This window comes from Lethenteron reissneri, chromosome 47 (assembly GCF_015708825.2).
Source record: "Lethenteron reissneri isolate LAM-NWPU_2019-01 chromosome 47, ASM1570882v1, whole genome shotgun sequence".
Lineage (NCBI taxonomy): Eukaryota > Metazoa > Chordata > Hyperoartia > Petromyzontiformes > Petromyzontidae > Lethenteron > Lethenteron reissneri.
The window spans coordinates 10897725-10912347 of NC_083825.1; the positions used below are offsets into that span (position 1 = coordinate 10897725).

The 14623-nt window shown below is 51.9% G+C and overlaps 1 protein-coding gene across 8 annotated transcripts in view; it reads right to left on the minus strand.

The window, feature by feature from the left end:
* LOC133354557 (mucin-19-like) overlaps nt 1–14623 on the minus strand; it is a 246981-nt gene that overhangs the window by 104755 nt on the left and 127603 nt on the right. The window contains exon 1 of one of the 8 annotated variants that reach the window (XM_061571487.1): nt 11538–11998. The exons of 6 other annotated variants lie outside the window; for them this stretch is intronic. The gene's annotated coding sequence lies outside the window, so the exon portion shown is untranslated. Of the gene's footprint in view, nt 1–4172; nt 4272–11537; nt 11999–14623 lie in introns of those variants that run through there. One more of the 8 variants, XM_061571485.1, reaches the window with a different exon arrangement.

A 14623-nucleotide genomic window follows, 5' to 3' on the forward strand; every position in this document is an offset into this window, starting at 1 on the left:
CGTCGGCGGCGCCGCATTCGCGAACCCAGCGACCCGAGTTTAATTCCGAACACACCGTCCTCCCACTCGCTCGTGGGGCGACGCAGTGGCGAGATGTTAACTAGCTCGCCTGGTATACAGGAGGTCGTGGGTTCGATCCTACCGCCTGCTGAATATTTTGAGTGCGCATGCTCTCCCCGTGGTCGCGTGAATTTTTCTCCGGGTCGTCCGGTTTTTCCCTTCCACATGCGTTTAGATTATTTGGCTGCTATAAATTTCCTCGAGATAAAGCACTTAGTTGAGCTATCATTTGTGGCCAGGTCGCTTCTGAAAAAGAGCTGTGTAGCTCAGTGGGTCTTACCTGGTAAAATAAAATAATAGCTGAGTTTAGTTTTCCATGCACGGCTAATATCAATGGCGAGAGAAATCATAACTGATACCGTGTGGCTGCTTTACTCGGCGAGGATGCTTCGAATGCCATTCGACTATCTCTTCATGGGCCTACAGTCGAGACTAACGATGGTAGTGGCAGCCAAAGGAGGGAACGCGCCCCGAGAGAACACGTCGAGTGTGGAAATGGAGCCAAGGTATCCGCTTGTGCGCAGGTAAAGACGGATCGTTACATCGCAGGATCGTGAGAGACGGCAGCTTAGGTAGCTTAAGTTTACGCAGAGGATTGATGATGATGCCGCTGATGATCGATCGATCAATCGATAGATATTTTACGTGCCAATATCGTCGTCAATAAAGTAAGGCATCCGTGTACGTTACAGCAGGACGGGAGCGGTACAGGGGGCATAGAGCAAACAGGAATGAGGAAAACAACCTGTCACGACCTCGGCGGCTAACACCGACTGGTGAAGAGAAAATTTCCCAAGTGTCAACCCTGGGTTCAATGGCGAAGTCAATAAAACAAATAATAATCAAAATTACGCTTGGGACAAACATCCACAGAAACACATTCCAGCAATATGGAAATATCCTGTCCTCACTAGACCAAGACTCCCACAGTTCCTTAAACATGTTTTCATAATAAAAAATTGTATTTACATGCAGGGAATGCAATTCCCAAGGCAAGAGATCTGAGCTTTTGGGATAGATCCAGTCCATTGTACTTCAATGGAGCTATGCAAAGAAATAACATCTAGGCCGCTCATTACCATCGCAGTGAGCGAGCCCGCAGACTGTTTCAATTGGCCCTCGTATTTTCCAAGTTAAAGTAACCACCATTGCAGGGACCCGTAAATCGAATGAGAGACCCGAAAATCTCAAAGTGCGCTCAACGCCGGCTAAACAACGGACAAGTGGGACCAAGTTCTCGACCAGCGTGGGGCGAGTAGACGGCCACCCGTAAAGCGAGGGCCGCAGCACGGTGGCTGCACGGCGACCCACCCCGTGCAGCATCCATAAACAAATCTACCAGGACACCGTTCCGAGTGCATTCAGTCGGAATCGCACGTTAAAATATGTACGCGACAGCGTTCGCGCGTTGTAGAGCTCGCTGACAACGCTGACTGCTACACATTTTGTTGTTGCTGGGCTTTTTCTTCTTGGCCGGTCGGTCTGCCGGTCGGCTCGGTGAGCATAAGCGACATGCATATTTCATAACGCGAGGCCCCCTTCAGTAAACTCAAGACGTCCTCGTACATTTACCCCGAGCCGGCGCCGTGAGTCGGCTTTGAAAGTGTTGTTTTCCTTGGACATTACCGCTGCAGAAACGTCTGCAGAGCGACACGTGCGACGGTTTGCAGAAGCAGTGGGCGGTGGCACCGACTTGTGCAGGGGTCGGCAGGAACCTGCGGCTATTTAAGGGATACATTGCAGATCATGACATTATATTTTTTACTGAAGTTGTTCAGTTTACCATGGGCAGGAGTCATCAACCTGCGGCTCTGGAGGGCTGCTTCGTGACATTGTTTATTAAGAACCACATCTCCTCCTCACGTGCATTGTGGCTCTTTAAATATTGAGATTTTGGCTGAATTTGAAAAAAATTGCTCTTCATGTTGTTTTGGTTACCGACCCTTGGACGAGCAGAACAAGTTCTTACCAAGGTACAAAACTTTAATCTTTAACTGGTAAAAAACGAAGGGAGATGCCACAGCGATGGAATGGTCGGATGGTCGGGCGTGTGCTGGACTTGCGACCTCAGCGGTCGCCGCTTCGCTCCCATCTCTCCGTGCGGACGTTCAAATGCGGCAAGTTTCTCAAATCCCTCCCTCCCGCCCTACATGGCCACTCTGTCCACCCAGCAGGACAGATGGGTAACGCGACGGGAAGTTGGCCAGCAGGTCGTGTGTGGAGGGGTGACACGAGGCTAACTCCCACCTCTTCCAGAGACGTCTGGCCATCGTGGATATAATAGGCCGAACATACCCCGCCGCGAGAGAGCTCCCTCTAACGGAGGCAACTCTGTCAGCAGCAGCCCTTTCCTATACTTTACACGACCATCGTGTGTTGTTGTACTGTTTCTTGTTGTAATGTTCTGACCTGCCCCTTACTGGACATCTGTGAAAAAGAGCTTCATAGCTCATCGGATTCCTCCAGTACAAATAAATAAATATTCTCATTTTTATGACCCTCAGCAACCATTTTCAGGCACTGCGCCTTTTACCTATCAGCTGTGAGACGAGCGAAATTTTCCTCGGGCCGCCCGTGCGGTTTGTACGTCCGAACGCACGAGCCAATGGGCGGCCCCCGCGCGTTCCTCGCCCTCCCGCAGGTACGCTCGCCGGGCTCCCGACTCGCGGGATCGGTCACCGGTTCCACGAACCGTTTCCGGTTTTCTCGCAGGTCGTTTTTTTTTTTACCCAACTTGTCGGGCGAGCGGCGAGCTTCGTGCAAAATCGCGAGCGCGTCACCGGCGCGCGAGGTTCACGCAAAAGGAAGCCGTTCAATATTACATTGCAATTCCTTATTCATCGCTTGTGCCGTGAATTATTAATCCGGCGAGAAGGCGTGTGCGCATTATTAAAGTTACAGAGAGGAATACAACAACCACCGCCAAATCTGAACGCTGCTGTTTACTCGGGGGCCGCGGCTCAGTGAGGTGCCGCTCCGGGATGTTTGGGAAGGTGTCATTTGTTTCACGTATAATTACGTGGCAGGCAACCGGTGTACATTAGCCGCCAGAATCCTACTTGCTGTACCCCGTCCCACTTCTCAGCAAGTATGTGAGCATCTTCATTCTGGAGCATCAAGTCAAGATGTTTGTATCGTCATGATTTTTTTTCCACATTCCTGCTTCCTTCACTCACGCACATCTCCCTCCCTCACTCACCACACCGCCCTCCGTCACCCACCACACCTCGCTCCCCAACGCTGCACCAGTCGTCAACCTACACAGAGGTCGACCGCAGCTCAAGGTCTCTGTCATAGTTCCGAGGCGCTGTTGGGGTGCGCACTGCCCCCCCTGCCCCCCCCCCCCCCCCTTGACTTGCTGAAAGGGTCCCTCTCGAGGTCACAAGAAATGGCAGCAGCATGGAGGAGGGGGCCTTCATCCAACAGGGGACAGACCAAGGCCGATTGTGATGATGATTCTATTCTATATTTGCGCACGGCAAGATGTTCAGGAGCTAAAATGCCAATGTCGAGGTCTGTTGGCCAGATGATGATGATGAGACTGGACGAGATGTCTCTTCATCGCCACTGTAAAAGCCCAACGTTTGCAATGCTTAAAATTATTTTCAATCCGCACGCAAGTCCGCAAGTCGCTGCAAGAAAGGGAGCACTGCGCATGACTTATGCGTGAAACGCTTCCCCCGAACAAAAACCAAAGTGTGCGGTGCCCGACGTGCGGCAGCGATGATGATGATGCAAGGCGTGGCGGCGGCGCGAGGCACCTGCACGCACCAATAATCCCCCCACCCCCTACGCCCTCTATCTTGTTGACACAGAGTCCACGTGCGCCAGACGCAGACGCCCGCCAGCCAAACGTTCCTGACGGACGCGGCCCGGAGGAAACCCTCGTCGGGTGGGCGACGGCTCGTCCGCACGCGGCACGTTCAAACGTGGACACCGCATTCCATGTAACGATGCGAATTACGCAGGACGTACACGCGGAAAATGTACCGTTCAGGCTGATGCATTGCCCAGGGATAGAACTCGAAAGTCACAGAACAAACGAGAATAAAACTAAATAAATAAAATCAATTAATGAATCAAACCGCGACCCAGAATTCGTGCCGATTCACCAAATCGTGTGGGCTATGGATGGCGAATCACGCGATGCCTGGGGTTGGAAGGTGCGGCGGCGCTGGCTTCGAGAGGCCGCCTGAAGTGACCCCAGGAGCTCTCCCTGCTGTGCCATCCGAGCCACTTGCTGACACGACGAGGTCAAAACGCTGACCTCGAGCATCTGCTGCAGGACGTTCCTTCAGTTCACACGACACGAGACCAAGAGCGCTGCGGGAACACAATGGACGACTAAATAAAATATTACATTTTCTTTGAACAATCACACTGGGCTTCCATCGCCCTAAAGCACATCTTACAGCCGCACACAGAACCGTGGCGCTCAAACCGTGGCCTCGCGTTTTTCACGATTTTAAATCCCCGAGTATTAGGCCGGTGTTTCTCAACCCCCCCCCCCATCCCCGACCTCATGGGAGGTCGTGAAGACTGGAGTTGAGCAACACTGCCGCTCTAGGCAATGAGCAAGAACACTCAACACGTCCGTCGATAAACTAAACGATTTAAATCTTGACTTAAAGCTTTCGGGACTGCAGGAATTCATATTCTTTGAGTCTGATATTTTATTATTATTATTATTTGATCTATCTACGTGGCTTTACCGAAAGACCCAAAGAATATAAACTATTTAAACTAAACTTTCTTTTTTATTTTACCAGCTAAGGTCCACTTGAGCTGTATAGCTTTTTCAGGAGCGACCTGGCCGCAAACGATGGCTCAACAAAGTGGCCTATCATCTGGAAATTTATAGCAGCCAAATAATTATCTAAACGTATATTGATTCTAAACGTGGAGGGAAAAACCGTAGGGGCCCAGAAAAAAATCAACGTGTCAGAAAAAACATGCAAACTCCAAATATCCCCGGCGTCAGGGTCTGGATCGAACCTACAACTTCCTGTGTACCAGGCCAGGTAGTTAACATCTCCTAGCCACCGTGGTGGCACGAGAGGAAACAGAGTTGAGAGGCGACGTTTAGGACAAGGCCACTTCTTCATGGCACGTCGAGGCAACGCTGTCAGTGAGGGTCTCTGAAGCATTTTGTGTCTTTAGCAGGGTCCACACGTCAAACGGCCAGCAGCAAACAGCACTTTCAGAGTCAGAGTGGATGAGGGTGAATGTGTCTCTTGAGCAACACAGGTACAGAGAGGGGTGATCGTCTCTGTACCTGTGTTTCCCGCTGTGTGTATCTTGGTGATATCTGTCTGCTTATATGTCTGTCTAAAATTTTTTCTGGTTAGATTTTATGTCGCTATTTCATTATACCTGATGATGATTGCTTGTGTTGCAATCGAAACGTCGTATGTTATTATTTAATTTATTATTTTTTCTTTATACGTGACTTTACCGAAAGAACCAAAGAATAATTCCTAGCAGTCACGAAAGCTCCAAAGTTAAGAGTGTCTCTTGAGATTGAGCGAGGTCAAAAGAGCTTGGTGAGAAAGTAAAAAAGCGATGGGAGTGAATTCCAAAGTGGAGCAGTGCGAAGCAGAAAATAGAAGTGTTGTAACCTGTGGTGAGTGGGTGGTTGAGTTGGTGTGAGTGAGAGGATGAGTGTTTGTGTGTGAATGTGCGTATGGGTGATGGGTCGGTGATGGGTCGGTGAGGGTGAGTGAGAGGGTGAGTGAGAGGGTGAGTGAGAGGGTGAGTGAGAGGGTGAGTGAGAGGGTGAGTGAGAGGGTGAGTGAGAGGGTGAGTGAGAGGGTGAGTGAGAGAGTGAGTGGGTGAGGGAGAGGGTGAGTGAGAGAGTGAGAGGGTGAGTGAGAGGGTGAGTGAGAGGGTGAGTGAGAGGGTGAGTGAGAGGGTGAGTGAGAGGGTGAGTGAGAGGGTGAGTGAAAGGGTGAGTGAGAGGTTGGGTGAGTGAGTGAGTGGGTGAGTGAGAGGGTGAGAGAGTGATTAGGGGAGTGTGCTGTGACTTGTGGAAAGCGGTAGCGTAGCGTTTAGCGCGCTACGCTTCGAACCCAGCAAACCGAATTTAACTCCCGCTCATGGTCCACACCAGTGACGAATATCTAAAGCGGCCTTGTGCCTCCCCGATGTCGACTCGGCCTCACATGAGTACCCGGTGCAATACGTCATCGGAATGGGAAAGGGTGAATAACCTCCCCGGGAGAAACTGTCACGGGCAGGCCTGAGCGACTGACGTGCGGCACCCAGGGTGTGCGCATCGCTTTCCCCGAGAAGCACTCCCATCGTGCCGAGAGCGCCGACATCCGTCTCGCCGCAGTGGCAGAGGAGGCCCTCGGCACCGGGGGGGGGGGGGGGGGGGGGGGGCAACCGAAGCTGTCGCTGTCTGCACGCAAAATCCACCACCGTCTGAGCTGCACCGCTGAAGAACACCTTTAAGAGTCCATTACTTAGGCGGCACTGATTACTAGAGCAATTCCAATATCACGGCTGAAACGCTGTGCTCTAATTACAGAGATGTAAAGTAAAGCGTTCATTTTGCAGGTCTCATTTGCAAGCAGGCACATTGTCTCTCAGGGTTATTAGATGGCTTAATTGGCTACTTACCTACCCACCTAAGTACCGATCCATCTATCTGCCCACGCGGCGACCGACCCTCACCCGCCTAGCCTGGCCACTCAACCCGCAGACCCTGGCTCACCACCCGCCTACCCGCCCAGGAAGCAGGACACGTGATGGTGAGGACTGCTGCACGACGGACACCACTGGTGGTGGAATGGCAGCCAAAGGACGCCCCGGCGTAAGAGCAGCAATCGAATCAGCGCACGCGCGGGAGTCAGGCGGGAAGTGGCACACACACGACCGCGAGATACGGCGCTGGTGTGGGGGATACATTCGTGCAGCAGCAGGAAGAACGCAGCTCGTGATGGTGACGGCAGCAGCAGCAGCAGCAGCTAAGTACGCTCCTCTTGAATGACGTGGAAACTAATGGCACACGGTCCAAATCAATGTATGACTAAGGGAGTGAGTCAGTGGTGCAGAGCTCTGGAAAGGCTCTGAAACTACCACACCCTTCATTCACTCACTCACTCATTTGGGAGAACAAATTCACGTCTTTGTTTAAAGCACTCGGGGCAATTCCTCTACGGCGCTGCGATGCACTTGTCTTCGTTCACTCGCCAGCGCCGCGTCCCGCGCACGGAGGGCTTTGGTTCGCGGCACTTCCGCTGCATTCAACACTGCCCCCCCTCCAGCACCTATTGTTCACGAGTCTCGGAGGCAGCAAAGCGAACCCACCTGATTGGGTGTAGAGCCCAACAAGGAGGTGAAGGCTCTATGAAGAAAAAAAAGGCCCCTTTATTTAAGCCAGGTGAAAGCCCATTGACGAGTGCCACTTTGCTGGGGAGATCCACAGTGGTTGTGCCGATTCATAATTGGGGTTTTGGGATCCGTAGGGGTGTAAAAAAACACGTTGCAAACACTCCTCCAACCTGACAGCCAATAAATAAGTGTCACTTGCATCAAATGTGGCTAGATCTACTCCTGCCACTGCAGCACAACCACCACCACCACCGGTGTTGTTGTTGTTGTCTGTAGAGGAATCTCACCATGTTTAAATGGGCAACGACGTTTCGTTGGAGATTGCAATCCAGCATCAACGGTCGGTGGACGTAAGAAACAGTTTGCACGTAGAAGAGACACGATGCAGGCAGTGATGAGAAGGAAACTGGCACAATTCGGACACACATGTAGGATTAACAACAACAGGAAAATGTAAAGTGTGTTGTTGTTGTTGTTCAGGAAAATTGGATGGAACCAGAAAGAGAGGAAGACCTAACGGAGAATGGCTTGACGACGACAAGAAATTGGTGCCAGAACGATGTGCAGCAGCTTGAGCATATTGGCACAAGACAGAGGAAAGTGGAAACAAGTAACAATAGACCGTGATGATGGCGATGATGTCGATCATCAGGTCAACAGCTCAAATCTCGTGGTTGTGTCCTGCGAGGGATAAACTCGCTCCGGCAATACGAATGTGGAATGTGCAGCACTCATTCAGGGCTGCAAACCGGAGACGAACAGCGGCCCGCCTTGACTCTCTACATTACCATTGAGAGGACGTTTCATGTTGGTGAATGCACTGAAGGGAAAACAATGGTGGCAAGTGAATGAATGGCAGCGCTCACGTGAAAACGCAACGCAAATTAACGATTTTCGTTTTACATCTGCAGCACTTTTTCACTCCACTGCTGGAAAGGAAGGCTGCCTCTCCATGTCGTGTCAGTCACAGGGGGTTGTTTGACCATACTTCACCACGCTAAGTCAGTGCGGATTGGTGAATGGAGAGGTGGGGGGGTTCTCAGAAGTGATTCGAATTTCACTCAACCACCGCCATTGGGCCCTGGCCAGGAATAGAACTCAGGTCACCGGGTTCATGGCACGGTGTGCGAACCACTTGGTCACCCACTGACGGCGAACAGAAGTGCTACAAACGACAACAAAACACCCTGTAACAATGAGCCGAGGTAACGTCAGTTGGCAGAGGATATTCCACATATCGATGACGGAGCTCAGTCTGCCCACATGACCGTCATTTAAATAAACATGAGGTCAAGAGGTCATTACGGCCAATGGTACCATTGCCGCGACAACCCGCCATCGCTTCCTTCCTCCTGCTAGACGCTGCAGCCAGGACCTGATCTCCCAAGGTCTGACCTACCAAGGTGAGATCTAACTGGAGTGAGATTGTCCAGCGTGTGGCTTATGGTCTCCCCCCCCACCTCACCTGGTGGTTTAGCGTATTTGGCTGCTATAAATGTCCACGTGATAAGCCACTTTGTTGAGCTATCATTTGTGGTCAGGTCGCTTCTGAAAAAAGAGCGGCATAGCTCAGTGGGATTTACCTGGTAAAATAAAATAATAACTTAGCTTTCGGAGTTTTTAATAGACCTGTTCTCCTCCATCCCACGCTTGTCCCAAGTATGCATGATGAACTTGTTTCGCACTGTGACATAGCCCACCGTGCTAATCGGAGGTGCGTTTAGCGCTGCACAGCCGTGTAATTCTGGCTGCATGAACATCGCTTTCATCCGATCCTCGCTCCCATTCCAAACGTCCAATTTGCCCTCTGCCTCTGTCTCCACACTCCTTGTCGTGCTACTTTGTGAAAGCCCCGACTCTCGGACCAGGGGTCGGCAACCTGCGGCTCTTCAAGGCAGGGGGGTCCCCAACCCCCCGCGGGCCGCACAGCAGCAGAAGGTGAGTGCGTTGAGTCCGTGCGTGGCCCGCCGATTATTTTATTATTCACCACTTCCGTCCACGCCTCTGTCCCGAAATGCGCACTTGTCTCAGTCACAGTGTTGGTAAGCCCACAAGCTGTTAACCCCGAGCCAGAATTAGTAAAAAAACAAACGTCGCTGGAGAGCTTCTTTGAAAATGGAAAAAGACCCAATGATGACCCCCCCAACCCCCCGGTCCGTGAAAAAATTGTCTTCCACGAAACCGGTCCCTGGTGCCAAAAAGGTTGGGGACCGCTGCTTTAAGGGACCGCTCCATGAGGTTGTTTACCGAGGACCGCAGTCTGGTATTCACCACCACAGTGCACTGCGGCTCTTTAAACATTTGGACTTTCTTACGAATTGTTATTTGTGGTTGCCGAACCACGTCTCTGACCCGTACGATAACCGCTCGAGATCGACATCGGCCGTACGAAGACGTTTAACTGAGAAACATCGATTTAAAAAGTGTTTTTTTGTGTGTGTGTTGTTGTGCACCGGCTGAATTTATTCGTTTACGTAAAAAAGTATAATTACGAGCTGCTGCTCAAACCAAGCCTGGTTTAACTCCTTGGTTTTACCGCAAAATTTATCTACTCCGGCTGTAAATAGAATTAATGAACTTGATCACATTGCTGCGATATCGCACTGAGGAGAGATACGCTGACCCATCTGATTTTGAATAAAACTGTTCATAATCCGAACTGTTTATCCTACTTAGACTGGTGGAGGGGCAGGGGGGGGGGGGTGAAATGTTAACTACCTCGCCTGGTATGCGCGATGTCGTAGTTTTGATCCTGACACCTGCTGTATATTTGCATGTTTTCCCCGTGGTCACGTGGATTCTTCTTCTAGTCCACGTTTAGAAAAGTGCGTTCAGAGTATTTGGCTGCTGTGCATTTCCACACGAACCACGCCACTTCGTTGCCCCATCATTTGTGGCCAGATCGCTTCTGAAAAAAAGCAACAGAGTTCTATGGGATTCTACCTGGGTAAAATAAAAAATGGTTTAGTATTAGTTTTAAAGAGGCGGTGAGCGAGTGACCGTGCTCACCCCAGCGGTGACTGTGAACGGCCGTTCTGGAATGGAAGCTCCACGCTGCAAGCAGTAGTCACGCAACGCAAAGTGTTTCCTGCCTTAATTGCACAACAACAACAACACGGTGCAACAACAACCTTAAAAATAGACTGTGCTTGCCTACTGGCGATCGCATCACTCATGCCATGACAACCACATCACAAAAACAGTTGTAATTTTCGTACGTACGCTGAACTTCTTTCACGCCGTACGTAGCCAACCGTGCTAATCGGAGGTGCGGTGACGACGCTAATATGGTCACACCTTTGTTTCCCTAGGACAGCGCTCATCGAGTCTCAAGACTAATTTTCAAGGAGGTCCTTGCCTTTGGGTTTGACAAATTCTTGATTTAATCTGTTCTTTTTTGTGCTGGAAGGGAACACAGGAACTCAGACGAATCTCCCCAAAGCCTTTACAGACTGTTGGGGTAAGTGCTGTTAGCGAGGAGCACCTATGAAGAGCGGCACGGTGCATGAGGAGGTGAGTTGCCATCACCACGCCTGACAGCCTTTGTCTCCCCTGTTCTGGTGTTTACACACTGCACCAGGTACTCATGCAAGGCTGAGTCGACCTAAGGGAGGTTTCAATATTCTCCACTGTTATTGGTCGCGAGCAGGAATCAAACTCTGGTCGTCATGTTTGTAGCGCAGTGCGCTAACCACTGCGTCACAGGTACCGAGAAAATACTCACACACGCGGGGAGATGAGGCTTAAGTTCCGTGTTGCATTTCTGAGAAACAATAAAAAAAAACTGTCCAACTAATGTCACACACTCACAGCTCCTCCATTCAACCTGAAGTGACAGCACAGGCCAAGTGATGTTGAGGAGCGCCTCCTAAGCCCAGCACGACTCAAACCGGGGCGAGTGTGGAGGCCACCGCTCTGCACCAACCTCGTCTCCCCAGCGCCGACGGTCCCATACGACAACAGGAACTCATTTAAGGTTGAGTCAACCCACAGGAGAGAGATCGACAACACGCTGAGATAAAACTCACCATCGACGCTGCTGCGCGTGACCGGGAATTAAGCCGTGCTTGTAGCGGACTGCGCATACCAACTGCGCCAATGCTTGCCCACACACACACACACAGAAACACGTACTCACTCACCAGACTACAGCAGTGGAGAGAGCACGGCTCGACTTTTAACACCTGGGGTGAGCAGCGGACACATGCGGGGAAGCCAGAGAAAGATTCCACGGCCCGAGGGCTGGAGTAGCGGCTGGGCGAGCGGCGGGAAGCCCAAGCGAGCGACTCGGAGCTCCGGCAGATTTATCTCCGACTGCCGCGGGGGCCGGACGGGAGGGCGAGCGCGCTGTCAAGGAGGGCGCTCCTCGCTCGCGCGCAGCGCGCAGCACACACTCGCTTGGAGTTGAGCGAGAGAGTAGCAAAAATAAATAAACAACTTGTGCCCCCACTGCGCGCTTTAGGAGGTGCGTCTCTGCCAGACGCCTCCGCAGTGTGAACGGGAAAACGACGACCGATTCCCGGCGAAGCGGCATCTGGGCTTCTCTCGCTTAAATACGGACAAGCGGGCTCCGGCCCGGAAATCAAAACATTGGCAGAGCGGGGTGCGGAGGCGTGCTCCGAGAAAAAGCGCCCTGGCGGTAGGTGGGCCGGCCATTGTGTTCGCCCAGCATCAGCTCCGAGCGGGGCGTCCCTTGTTATGGCCAAAAAAACAAAGACAGAGAGAGAGAGGAGAGAAAAAACCGCCCCATCTCTCCCTGGGAAAGCAGCGTGCGGCCTGTTTCTACAGAAACGGCTGAACTTGAGTCAAAGGGGCTTTATGGGGACATCAAAAGCACCATTGTTTGGGGGCTCCTTCCCCCCCCCCCACCACAATTTTTTTCCTGCCTCTATGCGGCCAAGGTCAGTCGCGGAGGGAGAAGGAGGCCGCAGGGACCGGGTAAACAGCAGACAGCCGAGTCGCAGGTGGGCCACGGGTTGAAAGTCGGGAGAAGAGCTCACGTGTCCGTGTGCTGCTAAGGTCAGAGTGGGCCAACTACATCGGGAGATCCAGTACAAAATCTGATGGTTGGAGATGGACTTAGCCCTGCCCTTGGCATCAGCTCAAATGGGGAGAATAAAATGAGTACCACTTCACAGGAAATCGACAACAGCTTCCCCGTGGAAAGTCTGGCTCCAGTCGTAGAAATGTGGAATTTCAACCCCTGGCTCTGGGATGGTGACGAAGATGCCAAGCACTTGTTTGAGCAGGGAGATTCTACTACTCACTTTATCACCCCTGGGGAGGATGATGGGCTGGGTCAAACCGCGACAACCTGGATTTGAACTTCGCAACTTTTTCTGATGGGAGTCAAGTGCTGTCAGCACAAATGTGCGTCAGCAGCTTGGCTGAGTGAGGAGCCCCGCAGGAAACAAGGAGAGCCATAAGGTAGCTGCCACGCTTGTGGTCGAGTTGGAGTTTCATCCCCGACTGAGTGTGGGGTTTTCTCCGGGCACTCTATCCTCAAACAAAATGTCTAACATCTAAAGCAATGAACCCCTCCTGAAACTATCTATAACATCAACGAGGATTTCTTCATAAAAAAATATTATTACTCAACTGTCAAACGAAGCTGCAAAAATATATTACCTCAACGCTTCAATGCTAATTGGAGACAGTATTAGTACTAACTTTCAAATGATAGCAACTGAAATCATGCTCATTTTACAACTCGAGTTCTCAAGCCTCCGTTGAAAAACAACGCGATGAGTCTCAGCGGGCGGCCCTCGACTCTCGAATTCAAGGGCCAATAAACACACGGCGCCTGCCCTGGCCGTTTAACCTGCAACGTCATCAGCTTTTCTTCCAATTCCATTCCGATGACGTACGTGTACGTGAAAAAAGGTATATAAAATTTTTAATAACTTTATTGGTACATCTTTAAGTCGGAAGATGTACCGAGGCTCCCACAAGGCCATGCGGGAAGGACGTGTGGCACAGTTTGGTGCCCAGCCTATCGTAAAGTGCCGTCATGTCACCCCAGTTCTCTGCAGTGAGAATAATGTCTTTAACAACAACATCGCAACGCATCTTTAAATAAAATTAACGCTAACCGCTTGCGCGTTCCGAGATTCAGCGGTGAACGGGACCCCACCCCGCAACTTGCAGTCATTTCGGAACGGGGAAGGGCTAAAAGCGACTGCGTGAGAGACGCGTCCATTGCAGACGTGGCACGGCGGCTGGCAGGAGGGGGCGGGTGGTCCGCAAGCGGCACGAAATCACCAGGCACCACGCGAGACAGACACACGCCACACCCCGGCGATTTGGCGGAACGCGCCACCCCGGCGATTAAACGGGACGGGCGGGCAGTGACGATCCGTCACTGCAGCCCCTTCTTTAGCACCCCTGGGGGTGTGTGTGTGTAGGTGTGTGTGTGTAGGTGTGTGTGTGTAGGTGTGTGTAGGTAGTGTAGTGGTTAGCGCGCTGCGCTATGAACCTGGCGACTCGGGTTCGATTCCCGCTCACGGCTAACACCAGTGACGATTATTTGAACCGGTCCTGGGCCCTCCCCTAGGTCGACTCAGCCTTAAATGAGTACCTGGTGCGGTGTGTAAGCATCGCCACTGGGGAGACAAAGGCGGTCGGGCGTGGTGTTGGCCACCCACCCCCTCGTGTGCCGTGCCGGCCTTCATAGGTGCTCGCTAACAGCACTTGCCCCTACAGTCTGTTAAGGCTATACGGGGGATCTTTGTAGGTGTGTGTAGGTGTGTGTGTGTGTAGGTGTGTGTGTGTGTAGGTGTGTGTGTGTAGGTGTGTGTGTGTAGGTGTGTGTGCAAAACCTGGACCCCCCTAATGGAGCATCTTCGCCGGTTGGAAACATTTAGGCTGGCCTGCCTACGATCCATCCTGGGTTTAACCAGGCTGGATTGTGTGAGGAGCTCACAAATCCTTGAAAGATCTGGGCAAAGTCCCATCGGTGAGCTTCTCCGGCAGGCAAGGCTGCGTTGGCTGGGTCATGTAGCCCGCATGCCCAGCCACCGCATGCCTAAACAGCTTTTGTTCGGCTGGATCGAGGGGGCTAAACGGGTGCGGCACGGGCTAGAGAAGAGATGGAGTGATGTGGTACAGGAGGACGTGGAGCTGAGTAGACTTGCCGATGACTGGTACCAGCGGTGTCAAGATCGGCCTCAGTGGAGGAGGCTCGTGAAGGACGCTACTGGGCAGTTGGAGGCAGTCGCCCTACAACAAC